The following is a 16,524-nucleotide window of genomic DNA, read 5'->3' on the forward strand; positions in this document are numbered from 1 at the left end:
TCATGGTCACTATTCCCATTATTGGCCTCGTCTCGATGAATTCCGTGACTGCCTGGAAGCACTTCGTGAATACAAGGCCACTCGTAGTGGATCATCTACTCCTCTACCCATGGATTATGGTACCACTAGTCAACCAGAACAAGGAGACTCTAGTCCTACCATTGTGATCCCTCCCCCTGATGTTGAGATGACAGACACCACAGGCCATATCCTTTACCTGTCGTCATACTTGAGTTCCTTGTAGACAAACTTTTATGAGGTTTCTGTGGGTGCTTCTATCGAGCCTCCTTTGATAGAATCCTAGGTCTCAACATCCATAGATCCTCCATCTACTAGCTCATCATCTACCATTCCAGATGATGCGTATGTGAACCTTCTTTCTTAGGTTGATGCACTAGGTAACACCGCCGCATCATGTAGTCAGTCTTCCTCCCATCCACCAATATTCTAGTTTAATGAGGACATAATGGAAGCTATATCTACCCCTAATTACACTCAAGATGATATGCACAACTGTGGATACTTCTTTCCATAGCAGTCCCATGACCAGTATGTTGTGGAATCAAAAGACTTCATCCACAGGAAGTCGATTGGTTTCAAAATCCCATACCTACCCCATATGCTTTCGAATAAGGGAACATGGTTAACATCTCTCCTACTATCAAAATTAACATTTCAGATAAACCAGGGGCGAAGAAAGTATTACCTTGGGGGCAGAGTGCACCCCGAAATAAATTGAAGCTTACACCAAGATCTTCAAATAATTCTGTGATGTTTTTGCTGGTCCTATTCTGAGATGCCCAAACTTGATCCTGTCATTGTTGAACACCATATTGACACATGGCTAGATGCCATTCTTTTCCGTCAGAAGTTGAGACTCATCCACCCTTCTCGACGTGAGGCCGTAAAAGCCAAAATCGATAAGTTCAAGCAAGTTGATTTCATCTTTCCCATTGAGTATACCACATGGGTATCCAACCCGGTTCTTGTTCTCAAGAAGTAAGGTACCATTCATGTCTGCACGGATTTTCGTGACTTGAACAAAGCTTGTCCCAAAGACAAATTTCCCACACCCTTTATTGACCAAATCATTGATGAGTGTGTGGGGCACGAGGTTCTATCCTTTATGGATGGATTCTCTGGGTACAACCAGATCAATATTTGCCATGTCGATCAGTTAAAGACAACGTTCATTAGTCTGTGGGGAACCTTTGCATATTGGGTCACACCATTCGGTTTAAAAAATGCTAGAGCCACATTTCAGCGGGACATGCCATACTTCTTTCATGACTTGGCACACCTTATCCTTGCCTTCCTTGACGATCTCACCGCTCGTTCTAGGTCTCAGGCACAACATATTCATGATTTTCGCACCATTTTTCTCTGATGTCACAAGTATAACATTCGTCTTAATCCATTGAAATGTGTATTTTGTGCTCTTGTCGACCGTCTGTTAGGCTTCATTGTGTAGAAAGATGGTATCACTCTTAAACCCTTGAAATTTAAATCCATTCTTGAACTGCCACCTCCCCATACCTTGCGCCAATTACAAAGCCTTCAAGGCAAAGCCAACTTCCTTTGCAAGTTCGTACCTGACTACGCGACCACCACACATGGGTTTCTCAGACTCCTTCACTCCACCATTCCATTTTTTTGTGATGACCATGCTCAACAGTATTTTGATGCCCTCAAGCATGCTCTAACTTACACACCATTTATCAGTCTCCCTGACTTCACCGAGGACTTCATATTATACATCTCAACTTCTGCCCATTCAGTCGCTGGGGTCCTTATGCAAGAAGATGAGGATTGGAATGAGAAGGTTATCTATTATGTTAGTAAGAACTTAGTAGGTCCCCCTATGAACTACTCCCATGAATATAAGTTGGCACTCGTTGTCGTGTTCTTCATCCAAAATATATGTCAGTATATCCTCACGCGTACTACCAGGGTCATAACCAACTCCAACCCCATGACCTTCCTATTGAGTCGAGAGATCATCAATGCGAAGTATGCACGTTGGATCGTCATCCTCTAGGAATTTGATCTCGAGTTTGTTACGCCTAAGAGTAAGAAAGGTTTGGACCTGGCTGAACTCATTTCTGAATTACCCACTAGCGCATGTGATCCATTGGTTAACGATGAGCTCCTGGATGAACACTTATTTTTCATCACTTCAGATGATCCTTGTGATGAGCCCCAAAAATGGATAATTATATGGGCTCATTCAACCTCCTAATTCAACTTAATCCACCATTATCATTAGTTTATTGCATGTTTTTGATTATATTTATGCTAATAGAGTGAATTGGGTTAGTCATTATGCCAACAAGTCTAATGGGTGCTTTGTGCAGATTTTTAGTCAATTTTGTGACAAAATCAAAGGTTTTAATGAGCACTTGGCAGCCAAATTCGTGGAAGAACAAGGGAGAGGATTTGTAGGAAGGTGTCCCCTTCATTTATGGGCCCTTACCTCGAATTCTCCACCATCAGCTCGGAGTTCAAGGGCCACCAAATAAATTATCACAAGGGCAACCGAGCAAGTGCTAGTAAAAGTGTTGTTAACTACAAGTTTTGGCAGCCGAGTTCCTAAAGTTTAGGAGGGATGTTGGGGTCCTTAGTTTGTATAAATAAGAGGTCTTAGGGCCCCATTTCAGTTAGTCACTTTGTAGGCAGAAGTTAGCTAGTTTGTGGTTCGATTTTAGTCATTTTTTAGGCAGTAGGTTAGCTCTGCATTTCAGCACATTTTCAAGTTTTCCATGTGGACAGTTTTTGGAATGTAACTATTCTTTTGATCAATAAAGATGAATCTAGCTTTGCACCAGCTCTAAATCTCTCTTAGGAGGTTTTAGCTCTTGGGGTTGGGCCCATCTCAAATGCCCAGTACCTCCTTTGTTTATCTTTATGTGTTTTTGTTGCATTCTTAGAATAAAATCTACTATTTAGATTTAAATCTTACATTGTTATTTAGATTGCTTTTGATGATTAAAAAGGCTTTTCATGTTCAGATTTAGTTGATAGGCTAATAACAGGGAAGATCTTCAGAAAAAAGGCCATCAAGGACCTCTGATTTCACCTCTCCCTCAGTGGGATCGGGAGCTGGGATCAAGGCAACCTTGCTGCCCACAAAAACACTGACTTTGCTTTGCCATGCAATCACTAGTGTTTGATTTTCATTTGTAGAAGTTGGTTACATGTTCAGATTTTTGCTTGCCTAGTTGCATAAGTTAGTATACATGGTTTCATTGCAGTTCAAACTCCTGTTCATTCTTGTTACTGTCAGCTAGATCAAATTAGGTCAACGTAACTAGGTCTTTGATTTTACAAGTCTTCGTTGGTTCAGTTGGAAAAACAACTTGCAGAGCACATGTACCACTTCTCTACCTGCCCATACTCCATCAATCCCATCTGCTCCATCCCTCAACTCAGCTTCTTGCCTTACGTTTGCCATTTGCTCATATAACCCTAGTTTTTGTGCAACATTGCTTCAGTCCTCCTTGAACAAATCCAGCCATCTACATCTTTCCTCAACTCCATCCACCAAGTCCTGGACCACCTCCAACCCTTATCCTACCTCCATACCCATTCCTTCATCTTTCTTCCTCCATCCATCCTCCAAAATCCCATTTCTGAACATCCTGTAGAAAAATTACAGACATCCTGTAGAAATCCCAGAACATCCTGTAGAACCCCTGCAGACTTCCTGTAGAAGCTCGCGAATGAGGTTTCTTGATAGCCAAACTCTGTGAAACTCTCTAGAGGGGTGTTAGGGACCCGTTAGGCCATCTCTGAACCTTCCCGACCTCCTCCAAGCATTTCCTCTTGCCAATCCACCTCTGCACAGTCAAAAATAGTTAAATCGCATGCATGATAATTCTGACAACTTATTCAAAAATACAAAAAGATGGTTCTTTCAGATTTGACTATAAAATTAGCTTAGACACATGCATTTGATCTTCTTAGAAGTCAATGGCATCTCTCCCAGTAGCTTGCATCTTCTTTCTTGCATCAGTAGAGCTAGCTAGTAAAATTAGGGTTTGCTAGTGTTTGTGTTTTCTTTCAGCCTTTCAGTTTCTTTCTGCAAGTAGATTAGCCTCCTTTGAGTTAGCTTTCGTCCATCAGTTAAAAAGCTTCTTCTAAGAGCTCATAGAAGTTGGCTTAAGCTCCTAGCGGACTTGTGCCAGCTAATCAAGTGACAGCCGTAGCAAGAGCTAGTACTTGTGCATACAGCACCGTCGCTTCCAAGTTTGTTACGAACTACCAGGTTGATAAAATTAAAGAAGGGAGTCTCAGGAGTTGTAGCATTATTGCTGCAATACTGGGGCCCACCACTCTTTTTGGCGCCGTTGCCGAGGGAGCGTTAGAGTATTGGTGATTGCTGCTTTTCTTCTATTTTCCACTACAACCTTCTGCTAAGTAGTTTATTTCATTTCCATTATGCAATTTTGTTTCTACAAAAGTATATCAGCATTTCCCGCTTTCATAGATTAGCATTTCAATTCCGCAATTTCATTCCTACAATCGTAGATTAGCATTTCAATTCTACAAGTGTAGCCTAGCATTTCATTCCTGCAATTTCATTTGAGCAAAATAGATTAGTCCTTTCCTGCTTTCATTTCAATTCCGCATTTTCATTTCAGCAAGATAGTCAATTGCAGTTCAATCTATTTTAGTTTTGCAGGTACAAGAAAAAAACAAAAATCAACCAAAAATATTTCCTTTAATGCCTTGTAGGAGTAGAGATAATTCAAAAAAATGATTGCACAACACCCCCACTGCTTCGCACAGCCAACCTTCTCTCTTCTTCGATGGCTGTGATTAAAGAACCCTTAGGTGGACAGCAAGACATATTTGAAGAACCTCAAGGGAAGAAGAAGAAGAAAACATTCCTCTGGAGCAAATGGCTGCAAACAGAAATGTTGGGAGCAGTACCTTATCCAAGAATGAATTTTCAAATCAAATGGAAGATTTCAAGAGCGAGATGAGGCGGTTTCTTGCCATGCAACTGGATACATTTCGGATCCAAAAGAAGCAAGAGAAAGCAGAGAGGGCTTTGGTCATCTTTTGTCCTAGCTGCACTAGAAAGCATCCTAGGAACGAATGTCCAATGCACTCCCTAGAAGTTTGTTTCATCTGTGAAGAATACCATCCTACAAATCAGTGCCCTTCCTTGCCTGGACTTAAAGCTACATATCAGAAAGCCAAAGGAGCCACTGAATCACTCTATTATATGAACTAAAGGAGGCCACATGGACCCATACCCTACCAGCAGGGAATGCAAGGGACATCCCAGACCTATTACGACCCCTATCAAGCCACTTTCATGCCTTCTTGGGCCCCCCTACTCATCCTTCCTGGTCCACACCCCCTCCTTAGTCATATCCTCCTCAATACCATGCTTCTCTAGTTGCTCATTCGTTTCATTCTTATGCTTAGCCATAGCCTCAGTGGAATGTACCTCATTAGGGGTGGAGGCCCCAGTACAACTATCCTCCCGCTCCTTTGCCTCCACCACCTGCCCAACCATAGCCCCATCCACATCCATCTCAAATATACACCCCCACTCAACTACCCATACCACCATTTCCAAACCCGCATATTGGAATAACTCAACCCAATTGCAAAGCTGAGGCACAACATGTCCAAATGACTCCTCTTGAGCTCAATGATCTTCACCACAGCTCAGGAAGAGTGTTGCAAAACAGAGATTATATTGACAACATTGAAGGACCAAAGGCAAAAAAAGATTCCAAAGAGGAGATCAAAGAACCATGGGCTACACTTGATGAAGAGAAAACATCAGAAGTAGAAATCAAGAAAACTCCCTCATGGTTACCATCAAAACCTCCATGTAGTCAAGAGAAAAATCAACACAAAGAGGAAGATGTGAAGGTCATGATAGAAGAAGATATGGAGAATGATCCAGATCAACAAAAGGACCAAGGATATCAGAGCTATATTGAGATATGGTTCCAGACAGTCACTAAGTTGCAACAGTACTCTCTTCCTCATCTATGTTTGATCCCTTCAAAGTCAAACCATTTGGGCTCTGAAATCCGGATAGATGTCAAAGCATGCATGTCAAGCCTCCACATCATCTTGTCTCTAATCTCGATGTGCACATGGCTCCATTGGACGTATTTTTATACTTGAAAAGAATTTTGTTTTTCAAGTAGGGTAGTGTAGAAAAAAGAGAAAAAAGAAAAAAAAATGGAAATAAGAGGAAAAATCTAAGGTGAAAACCTCCTCGGAGGCGCCTTAGATTGGCTCATTGATTGAAAACCTCCATGAGGCGGTCAATGGGTTGAAAAGAAAAAAGAGAATAAGATCCCTGGGTGAAAACCTCCGTTGGAGGCGCCCAAGGCAGGCAATTAGGGTGAAAACCTCCATGAGGCGCCCTAGTTATTTTCAAAAAAACAAAAAAGAAAAAAGAAAGCAAGACTAATCTCTGTGAAAATTTGCAGGTTGCAGTGAATACTTTGCAGGAAAAGAGGGGTGCGCAAAACGAGGACAGGAGTCCGTACCAGGCTCTAGGACATCCCTTTAAACACTCCCTCCAGGGCCACTCACCTCTCCTAGGATTTGGTCACATTCAGGTCAGGATTTGGCTTTCTACAGGAAGTTCCAGGCTTTTCTACAGGAAGTTCCAGGCGTTTCTACAGGAAGTTCTGAAACATCTTGTAGAACCTTCAGACGAACCAAATTCAATTTTAAAAGGGAATCTGATGGTTGGGATCTGTTGGTTAGGCCTGCAAGCACCCTTGTTTCCATCCCTCACCTTTCTCCATCATTTTTTCCACCTCATTGTGCTTCTACAGGAAGTTCCTGTAGAAATTAAAGGAAGCTAGAAATGGATTTAAAAAAGGTAGTTTGGCGAACATGCTAGCTTCCTCAAGGGTTTAGAAGTCCTCCTGCTATCTTCAAAATCCTCCTCCATCATCTCCATGCATGCATCATAGCCCAAGCTCATTTTTTCTACCATGCAAAAACTTGCAAAATGCTTTGAAGAAAAAAATACATAGAACATAATTTTTTTTTTCCCTAGCTTGAAAACCATGCATCCATTTGCAAAATTGTTACAGGGGGAGTTGTATAGGGACAATGGCAACATGCCCAAGCAATTTCAACCCATTCTGGTGCACGGTTTCCAAGAAACCAACCTCCATCGCCTTCAGCAATTTTTGCATTTTCTCCATATCCGTGCATCTGTTTCAAAACCTGTTTCATGGGGAGATGCACTTGGGTGATAGTAGCCTACCCAAGCAGTTTCAGTCGATTCCGATGCACAGTTTCCGAGGAATTGATCTCTGTAATCTTCAGCCATTTTCTATTTTTCTCGAAATCTGTGCATCTATTGATCGCAATTTTGCTGTGGGAGGTGCATAATGATGATAGGAACATGCTCAACAAGTTTTAGATCGATCCAATCTATCGTTCAGGAGCAATGGCAAAAACAAGTTTCTGTCCTGTGGAAAATCAACATCAGCAGCTTGAGGGTGCAGATCTGAACGTGGAAGCCAACTCCTACAGTGTGGATCCGACCAGAGGATACCTGCACAAGAAAATAGCCATGAATCAGCGGCCAAGCCATCATGCAACCATCGAAACAAATGCATGCAGCAGCAAAAAGCACCTTACAGCAACCATTAGACTTCCAGGTATGTGACTAAAACTTGTTCCTCTATTGCATGAATCTAATTGAAGAACTGCATGAACGAATGGAATGGTGGGATTAAGCATCGAATCTAGCAAGGTTAACCCGACATTGCCTTCTCTAGCGCTCAACCGGAAGTCATGCAGTACACGTGGACAGTCGACTCACGTGAAAATTAAAACAACCCGGAGTGTTGGCCGTTTAAACCTCAGTGTAATTGATGGCAGTGATTATAGGGGGAAAACATACAATTCATGGACAACACTACCATCTGCATGTGGCCACGTACACCTGGCCACTTCACTCCCTCACCACAAATCACGCAGCAATTACAAAAATGCTCGGCTGACTCTCACCACCCCCTGTTCAACTGCGGTCACAACTGGAGCATGCGTCCACCACATCCAGATCAGTTAACCAGTGGTCCTCTGCAAGATTCCTGCCTAATTTCTCAAGATTTTTGCCGGTTTTTTTTTAAATTCCTGCTTATCAGGCTCTACAAGAAGCACAGTTTCATTCTACATGAAGTCTTCTACAGGAAATGCAGAAAACAACCATACAGAAAGAAAACCTGGGATTTTCGGAAAATTTCAAGCTCCAAACGAGGTAGGATTGGGGAAACTTCGTTGTGCATGATTTGTTGGTGCAAAATGGTGAATTGAACACGGAATTAAATTAAAAAAATGAGAGGAAAATTTTGCTTGCACATTGAAAAAAGGTGAAAAGTCTGCTTGCATATTTTCTGAGTTCCACACAATTCTTTCTTCCCTCTGTATTTGAAGTCTGGCTTCTTCTTTCTCACCTTCTTCTAAAAAGAGAGATGCAACCATAGGAACTAAGCCTGTGTGAAAGAATGAATTTGCAAGACTGTCCACTTTCTAGAAAAAAAAACTATGTTCTTTGTTCTCTAATCTGTCAAAGAAATTGATTTCTTTTCAAAAACTAAGAAGCAAATTTAGGTTGGAAAAGTTTGAAGAGAGGAAAAATTGGAAGTTGTTGTTGTGAAAAACACGAAAATTCCAGGAGCAATAACAATTTTACAAGAGGGGCAATGAGCTAACTTTTTAGAGGAAAACACAGGTTTTTGCAAAATTTCTGGCTTTAAGAGAAGAAGAAAACAAACAGTTTTATTTGTTGCATGTTTATGCAAGGGAAGCGATGCAATTCTAGGAAAGAATTAGGCCTGAAGAATGTGAAAAAAAAACCAATGATGAGGGAGCACAAATCATTCAAGTAGAGGGCAAAACAAAGGAAGAACAGAAAAGAAAACGACTACATCAGAGAAGGCAGAAGCTAAACAAGATGAGAAGAAAGCCAAAACGGAGCATGAGGAAGCAAGCTAACAGAGGCAGAGAAGAAAAAATAAGAGGAAAAAAGGAGGAAGAGCCACATCCAGCCAGGCAGACCAAAACAGTTAAAACAGTTTCTACAAGAAGCATGAAAACTGTTTCTACAGGAAGTCTAGAAACAAAGGAACAAAAAGGGAAAATCGCCTGAGATTTTAGCCAGGGAGGCAGCAGCTGTGCTGGCCACCCTAAGCACATCTCCAAAGCAGAAAGGGAAGCAAAAGAGGGAGCCTTCCCTGTATATTAAGGCAAGAAAGAGCGTGAGAATAAAGACTGGCAGACCCCAGCCACCGTCAAAAGAACCAATCACGATTGTAGACACCCCAGCTACACAAAAGGAGAGGTCTCCCTCCAAGTCATCCATCACCTATGAACGGGGAAGCCCGAAGACATCCACCTGGACAGAAAGAATGAAAATGCTGGACACAACAGCCTCTCTACAGGATTCTGAGACAGTTCTACAAGAAGCTGAGAATTCTCTAGGAAAAGGAGCAGGCAGTGGGAAGAAGCAGAGAGAAAAGCATGGTTTCATGACCGAGAAGAGGACATCACTTCAGAAGCTTGGCATGACAGGGAGGCCACCAAGGCCATCAAAGATGAGGAGATAGATTGGTTGCTCAGAGGATGAGCAACACTTTCAGTAGGGGGGTGATCATGAGCCCCAAAAATGGATAATTATATGGGCTCATTCAACCTCCTAATTCGACTTAATCCACCATTCTTGTTAGTTTATTGCATGTTTTTTATTATATTTATGCTAATAGAGTGAATTGGGTTAGTCATTATGCCAACAAGTCTAATGGGTTCTTTGTGCTGATTTTTAGTCAATTTTGAGACAAAATCAAAGGTTTTAATGAGCACTTGGCAGCCAAATTAGTGGAAGAACAAGGGAGAGGATTTGTAGGAAGGTGTCCCCTTCATTTATGGGCCATTACCTCGAATTATCCACCATCAGCTCGGAGTTCAAGGGCCACCAAATCAATTATCACAAGGGAAGCCGAGCAAGTGCTAGTAAAAGTGTTGTTAACTACAAGTTTTGGCAGCCGAGTTCCTAAAGTTTAGGAGGGTTGTTGGGGTCATCAATTTGTATAAATAAGATGGCTTAGGGCCTCATTTCAGTTAGTCACTTTGTAGGCAGAAGTTAACTAGTTTGTAGTTCGATTTTAGTCATTTTTTAGGCAGTAGGTTAGCTCTGCATTTCAGCACATTTTCAAGTTTTCCTTGTGGACAATTTTTGGAATGTAACTATTCTTTTGATCAATAAATATGAATCCAGCTTTGCACCAGCTCTAAATCTCTCTTAGGAGGTTGTATCTCTTGGGGTTGGGCCCATCTCAAGTGCCCAGTGCCTCCTTTGTTTATCTTTATGTGTTTTTGCTGCATTCTTAGAATAAAATCTGCTATTTAGATTTAAATCTTGCATTGTTATTTAGATTTCTTTTGATGATTAAAAAGGCTTTTCATGTTCAGATTTAGTTGATAGGCTAATAACAGGGAAGATCTTCAGAAGAAAGGCCATCAAGGACCTCTGATTTCACCTCTCCCTCAGTGGGATCAGGAGCTGGGATCAAGGTGACCTTGCTGCCCACAAAAGCACTGACTTTGCTTTGCCATGCAATCACTAGTGTTTGATTTTCATTTGTAGAAGTTGGTTACATGTTCAGATTTTTGCTTGTTTAGTTGCATAAGTTAGTATACATGGTTTCATTGTAGTTCAAACTTATGTTCATTCTCTCTACTGTCAGCTAGATCAGATTAGGTCAACGTAACTAGGTCTTTGATTTTACAAGTCTTCGTTGGTTCAGTTGGAAAAACAACTTGCAGAGCACCTGTACTACTTCTCTACTTACCCATACTCCATCAAACCCATTTTCTCCATCCCTCAACTCAGCTTCTTGCCTTACATTTGCCATTTTCTCATATAACCCTAGTTTTTGTGCAACATTGCTTCAGTCCTCCTGGAACAAATCCAGCCATCTACATCTTTCCTCAACTCCATCCACCAAGTCCTGGACCACCTCCAACCCTTATCCTACCTCCATACCCACTCCTTCATCTTTCTTCCTCCATCCATCCTCCAAAATCCCATTTCTGAACATCCTGTAGAAAAATTACAGACATCTTGTAGAAATCCCAGAACATCCTGTAGAACCCCTGCAGACTTCCTGTAAAAGCTCACGAATGAGGTTTCTTGATAGCAAAACTCTGTGAAACTCTCTAAAAGGGTGTTAGGGACCCCTTAGGCCCTCTCTGAACCTTCCCGACCTCCTCCAAGAATTTCCTCTCGCCAATCCACCTCTGCACAGTCAAAAACAGTTAAATCGCATCCATGATAATTCTGACAACTTATTCAAAAATACAAAAAGATGGTTCTTTCAGATTTGACTATGAAAGTAGCTTAGACACATGCATTTCATCTTCTTAGAATTCAATGGCATCTCTCCCAGTAGCTTGCATCTTCTTTCTTGCATTAGTAGAGCTAGTTGGTAAAATTAGGGTTTTCTAAGGTTTGTGTTTTCTTTTAGCCTTTCAGTTTCTTTCTGCAAGTAGATTAGCCTCCTTTGAGTTAGCTTTTGTCCATCAGTTAAAAATATTCTTCTAAGAGCTCATAGAAGTTGGCTTAAGTTCCTAGCGGACTTGTGCCAGCTGATCAAGTGACAGCCGCGGCAAGAGCTAGTACTTGTGCATACAGCACCGTCGCTTCCAAGTTTGTTACGAACTACCGAGTTGATAAAATTAAAGAAGCGAGTCTCAGGAGTTGCAGCATTATTGCTGCAATACTAGGGCCCACCACCTTGGTACGGATATATTCTCACATATTTTCAAACCCAAAATTTCACTTCCCATCTTACCCATGATGATCGACGATGGATTCAATACCAGGCCCCTCACTACCTCCTCATCAATGACGACCTTTATCATCGCAGTGTGGATTCTAGCCTCCATCGTTGTCTCACCCATCCTTTAGCAGAGCAAGTGCTAAATGCCTGTTATAGTGGCACTTGTGGTGGTCACCTCTCCATTATGGCCATTGTTATAGACATTTTTGTGCCTTACAGCTCTAAGCATGAAATGTCCATAAACCAAGGGATCCTAAGTCCCTAAAAGTGTTGTTCCGGACCCTAAAGGAACAAGGTCAACAAATTACAACTTCTCCCAGAAGTTCTCCAACAGAAACTGCTCAGAATCAGTCAAATCAGGATCATTTCAGCTGCTCCACTAGCTAGCTGCGTTGCATAGCACCCAAGTACACTAGCTAGGTGCGTTGCAACGCACCTAAATGCACTACCAGGGTGCGTTGAGTGGGAAATGACAAATGGCAGTGTCATTCCATGAGGTGGACAGATAATGGAAGCTTCCAGAATCTTCCCCAATGACACTTGCCTCACTGAGTTCAACCAAGGATGAGTAAGAGGCTCTCAGTCTCCAAGTGGAAACAAGAACTGACAGAGAGAAGCCACTAGTCAGATCATAAGCTGACTCATCCTCTTTGCACACTTCTATATATGGATCCCTCATCCCAGAGATTCGGAGGCTGGAATTTTGTACATTGCAGAGAATTGTTGTTGGTTTTGAGATAGAGATCAGAGTATTGGGTGATTTATGCTTTGTTGGAGGTGAAGAAGGGATTCCTTTGCTGGGGGGTTGATGCTGGATCAGGAATCATCGGTTGTAACTCCTCCTGGACCTTCTTGTTATATCAATAAAACTATTTGAGTTTCTCCTACATGCTTGTGTATCAATGATGTTTGTTATATTTGCATGTTTAGCTTAAATCTGATCCTAAGCTATTTATGAATATAAATCCATGTCTTTGTGTAGTTTTCTTCTTCTGTGATCTTACAGGAACTTGGTGAAGCTGGGCAAGTAAGGGAGCAGGTAGCTGGAAGCTGTCAAAGAGGAGAGAGATTGGATCAAAGGACTAGCGCAAGACACAGGTTGGTTCATCCTATTCCTCTTAGTTTATAGTTCATAAAGAAGAATAAAAAAGTAATTTTCCCTGTTTGTTTCTAAGGTACTGTCACAACTTAGTGGGATAGGGTCGTTCTGAATAGACACTTTTCCCATTAACAAAATGGCGACTCCGCTGGGGATCGTGTCTAGTTAGTTTGTTTGTGTTTCTATTGTTGTTTGTTTCATAAACACAGAAGTAGCAATCGAACTGCATTTGCCATTATCAAATGCAAAGTAGACATCTGCTACTTCAATCCATTCACTGGATTTTTTTATGATTTGAACAGCTGATTCACAAATGATCTGATTACCCTTTGTGATAGCTCTTAGACCTCCTTTAAATCCACCCTCTGATTGTGCATTACTGATTGCTTTTACTCGGCCAAAAACCATAGATTAAACTGCAAACCATGACCCAGAACCCGGATAGAATTCTCGTTTCTGCCCCAGCGCAGTCTTTGTGAAGAGATTCTGCATTTCAATGCAGTTCCTGAGAGGGCTACCTACGCTGCAATCCAGTTTCTCTGTGTAACAGGTGCGCTGATCAGCCTAGCCCTGTGCAGCTGAGGTTCTTTGCTTCATTTTTTCAGTTTTGTCTCTGATTTTTGCAGCCTGTGATCAGTGTGTGTCTGTTTAAAAACCCCTTTTCTTTGCCTTAATTCCGCCTCCTTTGTACAAAAAGACTGTAGATGTTCTTTGTGTGTTTGTTACATCATTTACAGTTTTCCATTGAAAAAGTAGAATAGTCATACTGTCGTCCTTTGATTTAGATCTGTCGTAAGTGTCGATTTTGATCTTAGGAGAAAGTTTATTTTCTTTTGACATTCGATTATGCTTTTACTTTTTCCTTTGGTTTGAATTTGTGACTTTCTAGTGTCGAAACGAGTATTTATTTCAAAATCATAAAGTGTCGTAACCTTCTCTACCTTTTGATTTCGAAAAGAAGCTTGTTTGTGTTTGTCACTTGAAAGCAAATTCAGATTTGTACATCAACTTTCTTTTTAGGCATCAATATTAAGAAAGTGAAAACAAATACATGCATATGTGCATTTGCATATTGATAGTCTGCTTGGCTTGATTTAGGAAAAGTGCATTTACAGTGTGCTCTTTTCTTTGAGAAAAGATTGTGTCTTTCTTTTCCCTTGTAGCTAGGATTTTCATTGCTGAAAAGAGATAAAAGTTTGCTTATCATCTTTAGATTGCATTTTAGGAATTACATCTACATCTCGTGGTGATCCCAAAAGGCAAACTTCTAAGAAAGATCAACTTAAAATAAATTGAATGAATCTAACAACGCTTTGGAACTTAACGCACAACATTTAGAGGTCTAGGCTAGAGACTTATTCCGGCATCGTAAATCCTGGTAACTGTTGTCCTCACTGATGGTTGGGTGATTCCTCCACTTTGAGACGATAAGTGCCAGTACGGACTTGTGCTCCCATGTACCGTCGAGTATATATTGGGAGACCCCTATAGGCTTAAAACCTTTTATCCATAGGAAGCCGTGTCGGCCGCCCTACTGATCGCAATGCACCGAACATAGCATTCAGGAAGATTGACTGTCGTACCGTAAAAAGTATTCTGCAGTTTTGCGATTGGTTTGGTACTCCCTCTACCTAGATCTCCAGAGCAGTCCCTTTCGTTCCTTTTCAGACTGCTTAACTGTTATAGACATTTTTGTGCCTTACAGCATTGATCATGAAATGTCCATAATCCAAGGGATCCAAAGTCCCTAAACATGTTGTTCCTACCCCTAGAGGAACAAGGCTAACAAACCACAGCAATTCACAGAAGTTCTCCACCAGAAACTACTCAAAAACAAGTCAATTCAGGATCAATTCAGAGGCTCCACTAGCTGTCTGCGCTGAAATGCAGAGATTGCACTGGCTAGGTGCACTGCAACGCAGGTAGAAGCACTACCAGGGTGCGCTGAGTGGGAAGTGACAAATGGCAAGTTCATTCAACGAGGTGGAAAGACCCTGGAAGCTTCCAGAATCTTCTCCAATGACACTTGCCTCAAGGAATTCGACTAGTGATGAGTAAGAGGCTCTTAGTCTCCAAGTGGAAGCAAGAACTGACAGAGGGAGAGGACACTAGTCAGATCTCAAGTTGACTCATCCTCTCTCCAAACATCTATATATGGATCTCTCCTCCATGAGATCTAGAGGCTGGAATTTTGTTATCGCAAAGAATTGCTGTTGGTTTGAGACTGGAATCATTGGGTGCTTAATGCTTTGAAGGAAGGTGAAGATAGGAATTTCATTTGTTGGGAAGGAGATGCTGGATTGGAGCCCTCTGGGTTGTATCTCTTCCTGAACCTTGTTATTCATCAATAAAGCTATCTTGGTTTCTCCTATATGCTGATGTGTCTTTGATGTATGATTGCATTAGTGTATTTAGTATATTTCTAATCCTGAACTAGTTATGAATATGAATCTATGTCTTTGTGTAGTGTTCTCTTCTTGTGATCTTGCAGGAACCTGTTGAAGCTAGGCGAGCTAGAAGGCAAGTAGCTGGGAACTCTCAAAGAGAAGAGAAACCGGATCGAGGGACAAACGGAAGACACCGGTTAGTCCATCCATTTCTCTTCATTCTTAATTCATAAAGGAAGAATACTAGAATAGTTGTTTCTGTTTGTTGCTAAGGCACTGTCACACCTTAGGTGGATAGGATCGTCCTGCATAGGCATTTTTCCCCACAACAAATTGGCAACTCCGCTGGGGAGATCTGTTTAGTCATTTTATTTGTGTCTCTATCATTGTTTGTTTCATAGACTCAACAGCAACAATCGAACTGCATCTGCTATTCTCAGATGCAAAGTAGACAGCTGCTGCTTTGATCCAATCACTGGATTTGTCTATGATCTGAACAATGGACTCACAAATGATTTGATGATCCTTTGTGATAGATCTTAGCCCTTCCTCAAAGCATCCCTTTGATTATACCTTGCTTTTTGCTTTGATTTGGCCTGAAACTGTAGATTAAATAGCAAACTGTGACCCAGAACCCAGTGAGAAACTCTCGTTTCTCCTTCAGCGCAGACCTTGTGAAGAGGTTCTGCATTTCAACGCAGGTCCCGTGAAGGCTACCTGTGCTGAATGTCAAAACCTCTGTGTTGAGGGTGCGTTGATCCAGTTAAGCCTTGTGCAGCTGGGGTTCTCTGCTCTGTTTTGCCTTGTTTTGATCTCTGATTTTTTGCAGCCTGTAACCAGCATAGGTACCTGTCTGATAACTCCTTTTCTCTGCTTAAATTCCGCCTCCTTTTGTACAGAAAGACTGTGAGTGTTTTTATGTGTTTGTGGCGTCATTTACAGTTTTCCTTTGCAAGAGTGAAATAGTCATCCTGTAGCCCTTGATTCAGATCTGTTGATTGTGATCTTAGGAGAGAGTTCATTGGCTGTTTACAGTTGATTATACATTTACTTTTGCTTTTGGTTTGAGTTTGTCTCTTTTGAGTGTCAAAACAAGTATTCATTTCGAAAATCGTTAAGTGTTGTAATCTCCTCTACCCTTTCTGATTTCGAAAAAGTAAACTTGTTTGTATTTGTCATTTAAAAGCAAATTCAAAGT

This window comes from Pinus tabuliformis, chromosome 5_1 (assembly GCF_031772625.1).
Source record: "Pinus tabuliformis cultivar Carrire ecotype Pingquan chromosome 5_1, CPIR1, whole genome shotgun sequence".
Lineage (NCBI taxonomy): Eukaryota > Viridiplantae > Streptophyta > Pinopsida > Pinales > Pinaceae > Pinus > Pinus tabuliformis.